Below are 15302 nucleotides of genomic sequence, written 5' to 3' on the forward strand. Positions count from 1 at the left end.
CCCGTTCTGCGCTGGCGCTGTCGAACGGATGACGGATGTGTTCATGGTGGCCGCCGCGCGTTCTATGGACATCAAAATTCCAAAACTTGTCGTTTGACAACGCCCAACCCGTGGCCCATGTCCGTCTCGTAGGGGCCGTTACGTTAGGAAGATAGAAACGCAGCAGCAAAATGTGGAATAAAGACTTATGAAATGGGCCAGCCGAGTGGTGGGGGACTGGAGAATAAACTGAAACTGAAAGGCATGTCAACGGTTCGAAGGACCGTCTTCGACTCTCGCGTCACGTCGAAAGCTAGAGATGAAGAGCATGAACCAAATCCTAGTGCAAGCGTTCGCCCTCCACTCCCGGGGGCAAGGTGACCATAAGGAGGGCCTCAGAGAACTGTCCGCGAAGTGGGGAAGAGGGGGAAACCAAAGACGAAATAGTTCTATAATTGATTAGCTATTCAAATCGCGTCAAGTGAAAAGCAATTCGTTTAAGATCTTTCTCTTTCTCTCTCCCTCATGTCCTATGCCAGAAGAGGTTTCGGTTTGGACCCCTCCGCGTGTAAATCATGGTGTGTCCCCGAACCGGCTGGTGGACGGTGGTTGGAAGATTTATTGCTCCCTCGATCGCAGCGCTATTCGATGTATTCCAGGAAACCTCCAACGGGACGACCACCACGGCCACGGTACGCCGATCGAGATCCATTGCTACCATTGCTGCTTACACGATTGCTGGTGTCTTGGTGAATGGTGATGTCACACGATAGTGTTTTCATCCAGTTCATTCGTCTCATAATTTGCTCCACAGATTGTCCTAGTTTGACTAGATGCTTCAGAGTAGCTGGAATAGAGAATGTCAAATACCTACTAGTGATACATCATTTTACGGTGCTTACGACGAATGTTCGCACAGTAAACGCCCGGATGCATTATTCACACCTTCCGAAGGCAATAAACCGGCGATCAAAAAATAGACACGATCAAACGAATCGATCGAACACTTTCGTCAACACTATACGGTTTGTGGTGTATTATGTTTGGCTCCCAAATTCCCGATTCCCTTCGTAAAGCGCAAGGGGCTACCGCATGCTCTCACGTGCATAGATAGGTTGGCATCATAAATTATCGAAACTATGTGCAGCCCTTCGGTAGGCAGGCAGGTTGTTGGTAATGCCGAGGAAATTATCATAAAAAAGCGATCGTAATTGTAATGAGTCCCCCGAAAAGCCTGTTTCCCGCCCGGGGTCGGGCGGAAGTAGTAGCAAAGGGAACCGACCACGGTTCCACAGGATGTTTAGGATAACGGACGTGCGTGTCCGCGTACTTGCAGCTAAACACTCCTTTCATTCGATTTGTTGACTTCATGCTTTTTGGAGACCAAAAATAAATAAAAAAAGGCTCACTACTGGTGTTACGCATCGGAAAGCAGGTGAGACCACACACGAACGCTACTGGGCGGTACCAGGATGTGGCAGCAGGAGAGCACTCCCCGTCTGTATGATGATGACGATGATGTCCATGAATGATGAATATTTAATCCCGATACACCACGAAGACACGAAAATACGGTGGCGTGGTCCACCGCTGTGGTCCGCTCCTAGGAAAGAGCGGATTAATCGTTAAATTGACGATGTGTGTCACATGCGACGACGACGACGACGACGACGACGACGACGACGACGACGAAGCGGGTATTCTAATTTTACGATCGATGCGCTACTCGCGCGACGATGAAGCGATAAATTGCCTTAAATGACGTCATTATTGAACCATAAAATGTGACTCGCGGTGACCACCGCGGTGAAGCTTTTGTCTTCACGGAGAAGAATTAATTTATGGGAGAAGCTTTTCGGCACTTTCGCTCCATTCGGTCCACCGGATTGATAGCATATCGATTAGTAAATGGCATAACCGAAAATGTTTATTCGATGATCTCGTCGGTCGGTTTTGCGTCGTGTGAGAATGGCGATCGAATGATGACTCATCCACCGCACGAGATCGAGAGCAATGATCGTCGCAATGTTGTGCAGTGCAAGAAAGAGATCACCCCTTTTCAAAAGGCTTTCTTCTCGCCAGTTTCTTATCAGCATCAAGGTGCAGTGCCGGCGACGCGCGATTGGTGCGATCGCGGTTCCCGTTGGGGAGCAAAAGCAAGAATTGCACGACACACACTCACTCACACACACACACGAGCGCTTGCAGCACGAGTAAAGTAGACGAAACATGTGTAATGGAACCCCGGACGGCCATACGGAAGGACATGGCGAGTCCGCAGTGCAGTGCAGTGCAGCAGTGCAGCAGTTGGATGACCGCCCTTTTGGCGATGGCGGAATTCTGCCGAGACAGACACCACGACACGACAGGTTGCGCTCGGCTCGGTTTGGCGAGTTTCATAATTAATGTCTCCGGTGCACGAGGGGCATGGGGCTTACAGGTTGTCTCTTGGTTGGTTGGTTGGTTGGTTGGTTGGTTGGTCGATTGCCCGTCATGCCAGCAATATTTTTAACCGAAAGATGAGCACAAAAGAGATGAGAGAAAGAAATGCAGCATCCAACCACACCACTGATTGGCATCTTATACACACACAAATGCACACCCAGACTTATGCTTCTGATCAGTGTGATGCTGTGAGTGATCTCGGCTTCTACAATGTCCTCCCAGGATGGTTCAGGACAAAAAGGATTCCCTAATTCTCGAACTCATTAAACAAAGCGCTGGAACCGGGAATGGAAAGTGCTGTACGAGGATCAACAGTTCCAGATTGCAGTCCGCGTTTTTTTTTGGGGGGTTCCCCGCTTTTCGCACCATCTGGGAGTGTTGGCGTGCGATCAACGTCTCGCCTTTGCCAGTACCTTGCCGGAGACGCCTCGAACGCGATTGACAAAATTCATTCTTACGAATCACGAAGGACGGATAGGTGGAAATGGCCGCAGAGCAGGACAATTTGGGACCGTTGCGACGCTCCCGGTGGTTAGTTCCTAAAATTCGTACCAAACGGAGTCGCCACTCGCGGAACGATCCCGTGCAGAAGTGCAATGAAATCGGGATCGCATTGGTTGGTTTAATTAGTGCAGACCATTTCATTCACTTCACGGAATGGGGTAGTGCCGATATTCCGGGAACTTGGGCCGCATCCGGCCATCGCAATCCATCGTAATCCGCCATCCTGTATGCGCATCCGATATCCGCGAGTTCGTTTCGAGAGCAAGTAGTGATTGAGTCGATTGTTTCCGTGTATCGTGTATCCGTTGGCCTTTGGGGGAGCCAGCTTTATGCTGGTCTGGTCCTTCTTCTGTCCCCGGCTGGCCCACTATACTGGCTTCCGAGATACACCAGCAAGGAAGCAAGCAAACGTCGTCACGCGAACCGCCAGACAAGCTGAACCCAAAATCAATTCCGGTGAAATGATTAATATGCAATCAGGCGCAATAAAGGGGCCGTGAGGGGCTGGCTGGTCGAACCGAAAGATGTCACGATTCTTGTCGAACTTCGAGGCAACTGGTGAGGCTTGCGGTTTCGCGAAGCTAATGAATGCCACCGAACGAACGGTCTAGCACCGGCACCGGTCTGTTCGGCATCTTCCGGTGCTGGTGCAATGGCCGCACCCTGTGCTTTAGTTGTGAAAAGCGCTGCTTAATCCATACATCCGTCACCCCACGACGACGACGACGACGACGACGGCGATCGGTGGGGGTGGTCTTTGCGTCGATCCATCGATCAATCCGTTCCATCCTCTGGTTCCTCTGTTGGACAGACCCGGCAGCATTGTCTGCCAGCAGCCCACCACACCCCAAGGACTTTGCACACGTCCGGCCGGCCAACGCGGGTGCACGGTGATTCTCTGAAGTCTCCCCCTGGCTCGATTCGCATTTGCATTCCAGCGCAGAGCTGCTCCCGCGGATGGCGCAAGGACGCGCTTCGCGACGTGTGCAAGAACAGCTTTTGGTTTGGCAATTTTCAAACAATAAAACAAATTTGACAGCAAACGTAGCAGCCACAGCAGCGGCAGCAGCAGCAGCAACAGTTTTCGGCATTAGGCCTACCATGACACCGGTAGGTCCATTGTTACGTCGATCGATCGAGGAGCTCCTTCAATGGCCATCCCTTTCCCCTCACCACGGTGGGTAGTAGGGAGGGGGTGGTAAGCTGTGAAACCACCCACAGTCAGCCCACCAACCAGACAGACCCGTTCCACCGAACAGCATTCGTTAGAAAATCGTTGACGTTGCCCAGCGCGACGAGACGCGGAACTGCAGCGAAGGTTCGTCGCTTGCTGCGCCGCGTGTCTTTCGTTTGGTTCGCGAGTCGCGAGAAATTCGAGGTTCGCGATCGTTGGATTTCGGTGTATTTATCACCGCAGCAGCAACCACTTATGCGTTGATGGATTGCTTCGTGCATGGCGAGGAGAGAGAGAGAGAGAGAGAGAGAGCGAGGCGCGCTTGACATGCAAAACAGAATGAAAGAGAAGCAAGACTCCGTCGTAGTCGTACCATTCCGATAGGGGGTGTGGAGTTGGAAAGGGGGACTTTGGGCTCATTTCGGTGCGTCTTCGTCTTCATCATCGTGGGTGCTGGCTGGCTGGCTGGCTGGTTGGGACTCCGACGACGACGAATGGGGGAGCGTGCTGCAAATGAGCTGATCAATTCCGATCAGGTATGTACGACCAGAGCGAACAAGATCGGCTAGATGCGATATACACACACACACCCCTACCCCGTTTACTCCCGGGGACGGGGACACTGTCCACCATCGCCTATCGCCTTGCTTTCGTGTGCGATCGTGCAATTTCGCGTGCGACAACGATGATGACGATGAAGGATGAAGGATGAAAGTGAGGTACGTAGCAGCAGCAGCGACCACAGCGACGCTCTCTGTACAGCTCTTCTCTCCATTCCCTCGCCATCATCTTTCACATTGGGCATCCTCCTTGTCCTTCTCCTCCTACACCGGGTGTCCACGGAGTTCGTTTGGGCCTTCCAGGAAAAAAATAAAACAACGATCCTCAAGCGACCGCGAGAATGAAACGATATCGAGCAAAATAACGAGCGTCTGCGGTGAGCAACAGACACAGAGAGGGAGAGAGAGAGAGAGAAAGAGAGACAGGAGTAGGGTCCCTTCTTCCCTGGATTCTGGAGTACGGGCGTGCGTACGAAGGAATGAAAACATAAAACCCAAATCTCTGCCACAGACACGTCCAATTCATCTCCGCGCAAAAGCGAGAAAGAGAGAGAGAGAGAGAAACAGAGGGAGATCGAGTTGACCTCTTGGTTTTTTTAAATGTGATCATCTTGGTGTGGCACGCAGCAGCAGCACCCGTTCTTTACCGTTTAAAGGACGGATGGTGGTAGTTGTTGGTGGGGGACACTGTTGTAAATATGTTTTGTGTTCTCCGTTTTTCCCGATCTTTGTCTTAGCGTTCCGTTGATTTGTTGATTCACCAATTTTTGGGGTGACAGCCCCCTTGCTCCTCACTCCCCACACCAATGTTACACATTTTGCTTCTCCCGAGCCTCACGACGCGGTCAGCGTGATCGGGGGATGAATTATGATCGTCTCCCCAAAACGCTGTGACACCTTATGCGCCCATTGTCAGCTGGTGCTACCCTCGGAATGGAGGAGTGGAAAGGAGCAACGGAACGGAACCATCATCTGATCGTCGCTCCAAGATGCTGCGATTGTCTTTCGCCTAGTGAGCCACCGTTTCGAACTATAAGGGCGAGGGGGGTTTTTGGGGAGAATTTATGTTTTATGAATGAAAAATAACCACCAAACGCTCAAAACGGACGCTTTCCTTTCCCGCTGATTGAACCTTCCTGAGCGCATGATAACGTCTAGTGAAATTCAAGGGAGGAGGGTCTGAATGTGTCACTTCCTGTTGCGCTTCGGTCACTCCATTCGAATAGAGCTTCATCACAGCGTAGAGTAACATTTACTAACGTCGATGCTTCATTTCATTCAGCTTCAGCCCCTATCGATCGATCGGTTGATCAATGATTTAACGCACGTTTCGTAGTCACCGATGCCGCCGCCAATACTGCGTGCAAAACGATAGAAAAATGTTTGAAGATGTTTGCACGCACGTTACTATCGATTCCGCACTTCAAAAGCGCAATGCCGACCGCGACGGCGGCGGCGGCGGCGGAACGGCTTTGAATTTGCATCCATTAGTGGAAAATGCATTTTTGTGCGTATGCACTTGCATTGGTGCACTTTTTTGCAGTGGCCGTGATGGTGGTGCGTGCTGGTGGAATTACAATTCCTGTCACACTCTCTATTTCTTTCTTTTTCGGTGTTCCGATCGAGCATTTAGCCACTATTCGTGGATAAATTATATTGAACGCAACACACTTCAATCAAAAAGAGTTAGGCTCATGTGAAGCAGCCCCTAATGCATCGCAGCAAGCCCAGTCCAGTCCAGGATTTGACAGTCATAGAAGCCTACGCCAGAATTGAACATTAACCGTTTTCCTCTTTCCTTTTTTCTTTTTTTTTGGGAAGGGAAATGTTTGCCAAATGTTCCGACACGCACCGGGATTATGACGGAACCGAAAGCAAATACATATTTTGACCGTCAAAAATAACACACACCCGCGGGGGTGCCGAGCTTCGATTTAAATTTCGTGGAAAAACGTGGCCCGGGAATCATCGTCGTCGTTGTCGTCGTCGGTGTCCATGGCATACTTTTCGATGCTGCTAGTGGCAAGAGGACAGCGTCAGCAACGGTTGACAGTCGCGGCCATCGCGTCTCGCGTTCCGATGCAAAGGAATGAGAGCAGCGCGGATGCACTCATGGAACGCGCGCTCGCCCGTGTGTGTGTGTGATTCCTGAGAACAATGCGAAATTGTGAACAAATTGTTCCGGACAGCACATTTTATGCATATTACTTATTTATTTTCTTGCAAAACATCTTGCTGCCCCCTAGCCCGGCCGGTAGGTTGGTTGTATGTATATATATTCGCACTCATGCAAATGTGCGCTTCCCAGCGGTGAAAAACGGTCGTGGCATTGCTCGGCCGGATAGCAGCTGTTCCGTGATGCAAAGCATGGGCAGTTCTGGGAGTTCAGAACGTTGGGTTGGCATCGTTTGGTGGCCACAGTTCGAGCGCATTTTTGGTGTGCGTTTTCAGGGTGATTTTTTACTCAAATTCAATTAACAGAATAATGGTTTAATGGGTTTGTAGTATTATGGTTTTATTCGAGGCAATGTATCTTCTATTTTATTATTTATGATTACTAATCGATCGCATCAGCGAAAGGTACTTAATACATTGCTTACTCATCATTTCGAAGAAAACCAAATATTCCAAATCATCGATTTGATCGACCGGAGGACCGGATCATCCGAACTTTACACTCCTGCCACGTACTGTACTCGCGCGGCCACCAGCACCGGCCAGCACGGCAGCACCAAGTGGCAGCATAAATCCGCTTTTCACCGAAATCACCGATCACGCGCATCTTATGCAAGGGACTGTAAATATTTTTTTTTTTCTCCTTTCCCTTTTTTTCGTCAGGCCATCGGTCGGCAGGAAACCAGAAGGCAGAGGCTCGGTTTAGAGGGCTCTCCCAGGGAGAAGAGGGAGGAAAATATATAATCCAATCGCAAACAAATTGTCCGTCGATATTTATTATTTATTTCTCGCACGGACAATAGTTTATGAATATTTAGCGTAAAGTGTCGCAACGCACGTTGTTTTTTTTTCGCCGCTGCCAAGCGGTCGACTTGTCGGCTGTTCAGTCCGTGGTCCGTTTCATGGAAATCCCGGCCCGGCCCGGCCTAATGCCAACCGGCACTCCGTGGCGACCTGTGTTTGGAAATGACGTTCTTGTGCGAGTACCGCTTGGTTCGGCGAGCATCCGATGCTGTGGTGCATCGAATTACCGGGAAACGGTGCCAGTGCCAGTGCCGGGTCCACCGTACCGGACGTCGGCACCGCCAACGCAAGGGAAGGAAGTTGCGAGCGCATTTCGGCGAAAGTTTTAGAACCTTTAGAAGTCAAAGGCGTTCATTTGATCTAATGCGTCACCGACCGACGGAATGAGCGGCAGTTCCGGATACGCTGGCGGAACGTGCACACCATTAACTCACTTCCTTCGGTCTCTCTGTCTCTCTCTCTCTCTGTCCTCTCTCTCTGTGGCCGCTGCAAATCGGCAAACGGCGGCGTTTGTGCATAATCGTAACTCGCGAAATTGCATATTGTTCTGCATTCGGTTGCACTTTGTTGGCCGGCCCGGGGTTGGGTCCGCTTTTGTCGGCCAGCCGGATCCGGTCGCTTCTAGGAAAACGCCGCCGCCGCCCATTCCGCGAGTCAGTCCGCGAACGCGATACTCCGCGCGACGCGGCGGTGTCCGTCTTTTATGCGCGAATTTAGACGACGACGACAACGACAACCATGCAAGGCGTCACCGACATTTCCGTACATCATAATTACTAGTTTTGATGAATTTGGTGTGCAGCGTACCAACCGTGGAGCCCACGGACGGATGCGTCGCCTTCGTTGACCGTTCGCGTTGCAATCGTCGTCGTCGTCGTCGTCGTCGAGCATGAACATCGCGACAACGCGACTCGTTACCCTTCTGATGATGTCGGTCATCTTTTTGGGCAACAAATTTACATGCCAGCCAGCACACGGGCGTCGTTAGGCGGCATCGTTTGGGACGCGGCCGCGTGACACACACACTCGGGGGGGGGGGGGGGGGGGGGCGCCGCCAAGATCATAAATCGCGGTCCCGTATTCGGATTCGGTGGGTAAGAAGCCTGACCTTTTGCTGGCACACGGTTCGGAAGCCGCAGGTATTCTGGGCCCTGGAGTTGGATTTTGTGACCGGCCAAAGGCGCTCTTTGGAGTGATTTCCTCCGAAGAATGGTCCGCCGTCCGTATGGGAACCGCTGTCTGTAATCCGTTTACTTTGTATTATGCGCCAGGACGACGGCTAATTGAACGATTTGATTGCTTTACGGGCACTGGGTGGTGATCAATTGACGGCTAATTTATGCGCACTCGCTTCACTTCGGTCGGCAACGCTCCATCCGCGATATCGGATGTTGTCAATCGTTGTCGGCTGTCAATCCCGGCCTCTCGTCATCCGGTACATCGGCACCGGTGGAGGCCACGAGGAGGAGGCCATGTTGTTTGGAGACGCTGCTGTAACCTTTCCAAAGAGGCACCTCAAACTGGTCAAAGGAAAGGGGCCAGACAAGGGTTCAACAGTGTGTGCGCAGGTGTAGGAGTATTGGAGAAATTGTCTTGAGAGAAACACAAATCAAAGGGTTTAAATGGCACATGTCGATGTCGATGTCGCTACGAATGGGCCACTCTGAACTGGCGCAGTCTGGGAAACACAAAAATTAAAGCACTTGTGGTATATTACAAACCCGTTGGCTATGGAAAGATTCTCACAGGAGGTCGCGATGCTGCGTACTGTTTGAAACGGAATGTCAGTGGAGTAATCAAAGCAACACACGATGAAAGGATCAAACAGATGAAATGGTTCAGATTTGCGTTTATTTAACAGTGCATACGAGCTTTCCTTGATTTTCTAGTTATTAACACTAATAACCACAGTAAAATGCATTACTATGATAGCATTTATTTCACAACAGTCACTTTCTTCCATTGGTTGTGATTTGGGTGGTGTTGTGAAAACTCTCAAAATAAAAACATTCCTGCAACAGTAGTAGTAGTAAGTTGAATTTTATTGTTTTAAACATGGTGGTAAAACACACCATCGTTGAGATAGTGTAGTGAGCTCGAGAATGTTTTGCTCTGCTTGATTGATCTTTAGGATCTACGGGAACAAAAACCCGCTGATTGATGGCTTTCCTATACAAAAACTGAACTACAAACTGCCCCATCCAGTCATTTACATTTACACTTATGTTACCCTAACTAAAACTGATATTAATATTATTAATATTTACAACGGTAGCCTCCGTTCTGTCATGTTATTAACTCACGCGCTATCTGGTGAATACTAGTAGTACACCTGGACTTGTGTTTGCTCTTGAACTTGGAAATGAATTATGTAATTTTATCGATCCCTCCTCCCGTATGCACGTCTTTTGTTCTGTGTCAGGGTGGAAGATTTTTATATAATTTTTTGGGAATTTGTTCTGAGTTTCTTGCAGTTTCTTCATGTGATTATTTGCACATACATCCCACACTGGCGAAGCATAAGAAAGCACAGAGCGCACTATCGATGTATAAATTAGTAATTTGTTAATTGGTCCATAGAGCGTCTAAAGCAATTTTTCGCGTTTGAAAATTCTTCTATATGGTTTCTAAAAGTTAATCTATTTCCAGCAACAGTTCTTTATAGCGTATTTCCAACTGAGCAGGACGCCTGGTACACGATATCTACTTTTCAACGTTATTTTGATTTCTTCTTCTTTTTTTCAACCTTATGGTTGATGGTTCTTAACGTAAAATTGCTATCGTGCCCAGGCACGTTTCGATCAAAATTGCAAGTTCAGTTTACTCGAAAGCTTTGCTCAAAGAAACTCTCTTTTTTGCCTTGAGACATTACAAATCTGAAATACCGCCAAAGAAGGAACAAGTAATTTAAAAAAGTGAATCTCCATCCAATTGGTAATTAATATTCAAGAATTGAACTCCACCAACCGGCAACCGGCCAGGAAGCTCGGTGTGCCGCTCGGTTTCAGCAGCTTTTAAAAGATTCAAATTAATCTTAACACGTCGACTCCGTCGTTCCTTGGAGGCTCCCGGACACTTGGGGTCTCATTGCAAATGCATTGTCTTGCTGGCTTGCCGCTTATCTCGTAACAATGCGTCGGTGCGATGGCGCGTCCCGTTGTCGCTGGATTATGCTCAGCCCGATCCGAGGTGCTAGCTGCTTATGCTTTGCGAGCTAATTATTATCCTCCACCAAGGGCCGTCGCTGTCTACGGTGGCCGTTAGACCTTGGCGCGGGCGCGCGTGTGTGTTGTTTGTGGAGATTAGTATGATCAGTTGCATCGCGATCAGCGCCCATTTTGTTTTTTACTTTATTTACTTACTGTGCCAGGCTGGTCAGACCAAACCGCAGCAGCAGCAGCAGCATTACGCTTACGCAAATACGACACGTCGTCGTAGAGAGGCCGTCGGTGGCGGAGGAGCCTCGGATCTAATCGTTTGGATCTTTCGGTGGTGAGGTTTGTTGTTTTTTTTTTGCTGTACGTCGCTCGCTCGTACAAATTCAATTACCATCCATCCATCGTCGTCTCCCTCGACGTGCTGGTCTGGCCGTCGGACTCTGGTCTGGGTGGCAAATTAACAAACAATAGTTCCAGAAGCGACGAAGCAATTTTCACACCAACAAAAATCGAGCTCCAGTCCAGGCCAGCCCAGCGCCACCCGCCAGCGTCGAGGACAGGCGAGCTCACGCACCGCACGAACGCGTTGTTCGCGGATGCATCCCTTCACCACCTTCCACCCCGCCGGGGAGAGCAGTGTTTTTCGAGGCCGCCAGCATCGCGTTGGTGATATGGAAATGTTAAAAATAAATCTCTAAACATCTCTAGCAATTAGCAGGTCAGCCTCCTCGTTCTCCTCCTGCTGTTGGTGGAAAATGCGCTGGAAACTAACGTTTGGAAAATTCCATACATCGTGTGCGTGTGTGTGTCCAGTAGAACCTCCCACCAACGGATCGGATCCACGGACTATAACTCCGCCTCATGACAAGTAGCATGTTGGGACGTTGGTCGATGATACTGAAAGAGTGAGTGAGAGATGGAGATGGTGGAACAGGTTTTCCCCAAGTTCTGGGTCGTCTGGGAGAGGAAGGCGGATACAAGAAAAGGGTGTTATGGCCGTTTGAAGGACACACACGCACACACACACACACACGCGTGGTCACAAATCAAGTCGCGATAATTGCAAGCGTAAGACGCGTAATCAACAAGTGCCAGACCAGAGTGCGGCGTTCTCTCTTCGATAAATCCTTCTTCCTTCCATCGGGTTTTCCTGGAATGCAAGCTCCGGGCGTGCTGCACGAAACTCCCCTCACAGTCCACCATGAAGTCCTTCAAAAGAGAAGAGAAAAAGAGGAAGAAGGAAGATAGAGAGCATGCATTCCATTCCATTCCATTGCTGCAGCAGCAATCATGGACAAGACGCAGTGTCGGTGTTCACAAACATCGCACCACAGAGAGAGAAAGAGAGAGAGAGAGAGTGTCAAGGTGTTCCGGGAAATTCGCGCCTCGTATCCCGGCGATTGGTCACACACTATCGGCTGCCGCTTACCATCACCTTGGCAACCGTTCCGTCCTGATGGATCGGTCGTCGCTGGTGCAATAGTAGTAGCCTGGCAGAACGCAGAACGCAGAGTATTGGGCTTGGCGAGAGGTCTTTTCTTGCCTCCTCAGTAGGCTGGTTCCAAAGTACGGACGTACCCGGGGTGTACATTTTAATTTACACGCTACGCGCTGAAATACCATCAGATAGTGCTGCGGAGTGCGCACTGGATGCGACATCATCAGGCGATGGCCGTGCTCTGCCACCCTCTGCCCATCCCCGGCCATCGCAATCATCATCATTAACAGCACCGTGCAGCAGCAGCAGCAGCAGAAGAGTGCTGAAGGTGGCTGAAGGTGTTGATTTTGTTGCGAGAAAAACACCTTTTTTTCTTTGGTATTTCCCGTGTCCCGGGTGGATTTGGAAGGGGAGTTCCTGCCATCGCTAGACCGAAGAACACCGGGATGGGAAAGAAGGAACCAGAAGTAAAATCCTTTTCCTTGCGCTCGGTTCGGCATTCCGATATCGTCGTGATGGCGCTGCTTGGTGGTCGTCGCCGAGAGCGTTAGAGAGGGGGTGTCCAGGCCCAGGGCGAGGGGGGACAAACCAATATTTTGGACTGGCGAACCCCAAATGGTTGACAAAGATCGCACACAGAAGGTAGACTTGTTGTCGTCGCTGTCGTCGTCGTCGATCGTACCGTTGAGAAGGAGTGTTCGATTCGCACTTTTTTTTTTGGGAAGAATGTTGTCTCCATGTCGTTGGAGCGCGATCGATTTCGGGCATTTTAGTTTTAATTAAAACATTCGCCCAACCTTCGACATCGCTCATTGACAAGCGCCCGGTTGGTGTTGGTTCTCTCTTTCTGCACATTTCTCATGTTCTTGCTGGCTTCATTTCTCATAAAGTAATTTTCTTTAATTAAAAGCTGATTTTCTGTTGATGATTCCGTAAACTCCCCCTCCCCCGATGAGTGTTCAATTCAGCATAATCGCACCACCGAGAACCTGTCATCGAGTTGCGTTCCAATCGTCCTCAACAACCTGTTGCCAGTTTGCCAACGCTGGTCAGCGTTCCAGATCAGCAGCAGCAGCAACAGCAGCAGCAGCAGCACCTACGTAATTGCGGTACGCTTTCATCGGCGCCAATTTGCATCATTTGGTCGATTTTACGATTAATCAAACAATTACTCCACCGAAAGATAATCACTATAATCAGCGCTGGAGGTGGTGGAAGCGGAATTGAATCCATTCGCCGTTCCTCTCGCACCGCGTGTGTGTGTGTGTGCGGGTCTTCTTTTGTCCTTTTACCGTCACCGAGTGGCCGAGTGGCCGCGTGCGAGTCTGCGTGCGAGTCGAACGTCAGCCGAAAAGCGGGTGGCGTGTGCCAGGCAGCGGTGATGATGATGATGATGATGCCAGACAAGGAGCTCTATCGGATCGGAGATCGAGATCATCGCAGCCGCATCCCAAAGAGGCGCACGCGCACGCACGCACACACACACACTACGGAACACGATGGTGTTCACGATAATTGCACAATTAGACACGCTTAAGAGGCCTCCTAACAAGGATCATCGATTTTAATCGTATTGGATCCGGTCACGGCACGGACCCTAGGCCGGAACTCCGCTGGCTGGCGGATCGAAGAACTTAATCAAATAATCAAACCACGGGGCCGAGAAAGGATCGATCCTCGAGAGAGAGAGAATCGGGATCGAGCGATGCGTGCGGTGTTTTGGAATGTTTTTTTTTTGCGGTGTCGATGGCGGCATGATCCTCATTTCTTTCTTTTTGTAACAAAAGCTGCAAGCCAGTCTGCACGACAGGGGATGATAAAGGATTATGACGTGTGCAATTACATTAATGATGTTAATTAAATTCATGCAGCTGCTGCTGTTGGTGCTGTTGCTGGATTTCGAACCGAAGTCGAGACATGCCTTTGCGTGCGTGTGTGTGTGCCGGTACATGATACACACTTGCTTTGCTAACCGATCGCGTTGCCGCGTTTACCTCCTTCATTTCGATCTCCTACCTCCGTCCTGGTCGCTAACAAGTCCTTCGTTTTCGTAACCCCAAACCGAAAGGGTGATTGATGCGTTGCCATGGATGGACGGACGTTGTGTTTCCCTTCCACGATTTGCTCTAGTTTCCTTTTGCATTTTTTTGTTGTTTCCTTGTTGCTGTTGTTGTTGTGTTCAACTCCCGCTGATTGTTTCTCATTTTGCACGCGCCACCATAATCCTTGATCCTCGACATATAAACCAAAAAACCAAAAACAAAAAAAAACGATCTACTCATCGCGATCGTTTAAGATAAGCCTTATTCGCCTTGTAAGCGGCCTTTTCGCGGCTTGTTGCGCGCGTTGTTTGGCACGGTCCCAGGCCAGGCCACGGTCCCGGGGCTACAGCTGCCGGTTACACGGCAGCTTTGTTGTTGCCCGGTTGCGTGTGTGTCCGGCCGGCCGGCGCACAATTTCATTTTTATCCCTTACGATCGTTGCGTCGTCGTTTCTCTTCCTCTTTCTATGCGATCTCGCTGTTCTTAGGGGATCGATTGAAGTCTCTCAAAGCATCGTCCGGGAAGGCATCCGGAACTCCTCCGTAGGGTTCCGAGGGGTCCACGCACCTCGGTTACAAACGGCAGCTACAGGGAACGGATGTTTACCGGGCCGTTTATCAATGCATAACTAGTGCCGGTTTCAGTGCTGCATTCAGTGCGAAAATGGGGGGGCCAAACCTGCCAAACGTCTCCAGTGCTGCTGCTGTTTATCGTCAAACACGGTTCGGGGTGGAATACATTTTCATAATTGTGCAAAGAAGCCTTCCTTTCCTTTTCTGCGGACCCTGAGTCGTAGATCGACCCGCGAGGGGGTCGATTGTAATTAGTGCGTTTGCAATATTATCGTACACCCTTGGAGAGGAGCATTCGCATAAAAAGAGGAAGGTCGAAAGCCGTTGCCGTGTAGTCGAACGAACGTTGAATTCGCCTGTTTGATGATTCATTACTGCTTCATGCTCTCTCTCTCTCGCATGAATATCTTCACATTTATTCCGTTTTTTTGGTGGCTTTTGAAAAAAAGTT

This window comes from Anopheles darlingi, chromosome 2 (assembly GCF_943734745.1).
Source record: "Anopheles darlingi chromosome 2, idAnoDarlMG_H_01, whole genome shotgun sequence".
Classification (NCBI taxonomy): domain Eukaryota; kingdom Metazoa; phylum Arthropoda; class Insecta; order Diptera; family Culicidae; genus Anopheles; species Anopheles darlingi.